A 2,899-nucleotide genomic window follows, 5' to 3' on the forward strand; every position below is an offset into this window, starting at 1 on the left:
TCCTTTCTTCTTCTCATCAATGTCCACAACACTAGTTGAGCCCAATATCTCAACAAATTTTTTGGTCACGATTTAGACACTATAAATGTAATGGCAACACAATCTTCTCTAACTTTAATAAAGGGCACACCTAGAAATATGTCACATGAAAACATGGCCTCATTCAGATATACAAAGAGAAGAAGAACACTTACCAAAGCAGAATTCTAGACACAAAAGTACATGGCATAGTATTAATAAAACATTCACACAATCTTGATTATTTTTTTTCACTTTGCTTTGTATCGCCTTGATGTAAATGGGTATAAGGCAACCTTAACTTATTACTCATTGTTTTTTAAACTTTGCTTTTGTATCCCCTTGATGTATATGGGTATAAAGGCAACCTTCACCTATTACAAATTACACACTTGCTTATATATTCAACATGCTTATATCCCCAATGCCTAGCCCATTTGACTCCAAGAACGGATAGTTTGGGGGAGAAGAGAGAGCTTGAGCTCTTGCAAAGCACATACATGCACACACACACTCTCACAATAATGGATAAGACACACAAAGATGGAATTCTGAAATCTTTTTATCCTTATTGAAAAGATAAGTAGGTGAGCTGGCAAGATAAGTATGCCATAACATGGTTGGACTAGGTAGGTGTAGTCCAGCTATAGAATCACTGGCAAAGATCTGTCATGTTAGCTACTGAACTCACCAATGGTGTAAAGGTGAAACGATCACCCAAGCACATCATGAGTGTCAACTCGTATTGAGCTTGACATCTCAACACTCGCCCTCAAGTTCAACTCCATCTCTAAGAATCCAAGCATAGAGTGGAATCTGCAAAGCTTCTCTGCTTCCAAGGCCCTGGTAAATATGTTAGCTACTTGTGCTGACATACACAAGATCAACATCTCCTACCAAGACCACCTTTCTCTGATGAAGTGATAATGGACATCTATGTGTTTGTTCTGTGTATGAAACACTGGGTTTGAGGCCAATTGTATGCTACTAAGGTTATCACAATAGGATGGCAACCTTCTTATCCACATACAGTCCCAAATCTCCAAGTAGCTAATGTAACCAAGCTACCTCACATGCTACCATTGTATCATCCTTGTACTCTGCCTCTATACTTGATAAGGAAACTATCGGGACTGCTTCTTGATACTACATGTAACAACACCACTTCCAAAGGAAAACATAAACCCGCTAGTAGATCTTTTGGACAAGATGCTACTAGCCCAATATGCATTAGTGTATCTATACACCCGTAACTGTATACCAGCCTCATAAAAGAGGCCATAATCCATTGTGGACCTCATGTAGTGTAGTGTGCACCTCACACTATCCAAATGTCACTTCCGAGGAACTTGCATAAACTGGCTCACCAACCTAGCTATGTAGTTCATGTCTGGCTTGGTGATTATCATAATGTAGATCAAGCTACCCACTATCTTCATCTACATAGTGGCATTCTCCAAAATCTCACCTGCATTTACACTCAGCTTGCTGTTATGATCTAACAGTGTAAAAATGGGCTTACAATTAACCATACCATATTTGGACAACATGTCCAATGCATACTGTCTCTATGATAGTCAAATACCCTCAAGCATCCTGATGAAATCAATGCCAAGAAAGTATCTTAGCTCACCCAAATACTTCATGTCAAACTTCTTCTTGAGGAGACCCTTTGCATTCTCAACTTCTTGTTCATTGTCACCCCCAACAATCAAGTAATCCACATAGATGGCGATCACATAGATGGTGATCACCATAATCCCCTATCACTCTTTTAGACCTAGAGTGAATGATCAACATCTACCATATTATCATGGGAGTGAGATTTTTTGATATTACCCAATTTTTGAAAAAGAAAGCTAATGGAGAAAGCTCGAGCAAAAATAGCCTTATAAATACTCAAGCGGGGATGCTTTCAGCACACGCTTGGGGGGGCTGTTTGTACCCAATTTGGTGTTTTCTTTCTCGTGCTTGTACTTTTTGTTCGGCACGCTTCTTGAGGTTGTGTAGTTTTCTATCATAGTGGTATCAGAGTATGGCTACACTACGTTCATCAAAAGGTGTGTGTTTGGGGTGCTTAGGCGGCCTAGCGTGGGATCAATGGTCATGTGTGTGAAGGTGACAAAGCAACGACACGAAGCCCAAGAGCCTAGCATGGACAAGCGACGCTGAAGTACACCACACGTCAAAGCACCGACAACAAGAATGGCCCACAAAGAGTGAACATCGGCAAGCAGGAGCCAGGCGTACACCACATGGGCATCACAATGGCGAAACACGATCAGTCGCGTCGCGGTTTAGCAAAGCAGAACCCAATTGTTACCCACACGGTCGGAAGTTGGGCGAGTGTCTCTATAAGAGACAAAAGAAATTTTATGTCCTCCTTTCTTATTTATACCCTCTTCATCGGGCCGTCAAGATGCCATATGGGATAAAATGAGGCTTGCATGGTAGCGTGATTTGAGGCGCGAGGGAAGAAGAAGAAGAAGAGAGAGAAGGAGGAGGAGAGAGAAGGAGGAGACAAAGAAGAAGAAGAAGAAGACGAAGAGAGAGAAAAAGAAGAAGAAGAAGAGGGAGAAGAAGAAGAGAAGAAATAAGAGGAAGAAGAAAGAAGAGGAAGAAGAAGAAGAGGAAAAGAAGGAGAAGAAGAAGAGGGAGAAAAAGAAGAAGAAAGAAGAGGAAGAAAAAGAAGAGAAAGAAGAGGGAGAAGAAGAAGAAAAAGAAGAGGGAGAAGAAGAAAGAACAAGAAGAGCAAGAAGAGAGAGAGAGAGAGAGAGAGAGAGAGAGAGAGAGAGAGAGATAAAAGGCGATTATTGCTATATGAGACCAAAAGCAAATATTGTTATATGGTTATGACCAAACCAGATACGATGTGTCCTTA

Source organism: Cibotium barometz, chromosome 58 (assembly GCF_041138505.1).
Source record: "Cibotium barometz isolate CiBa-2024 chromosome 58, ASM4113850v1, whole genome shotgun sequence".
Classification (NCBI taxonomy): Eukaryota; Viridiplantae; Streptophyta; class Polypodiopsida; order Cyatheales; family Cibotiaceae; genus Cibotium; species Cibotium barometz.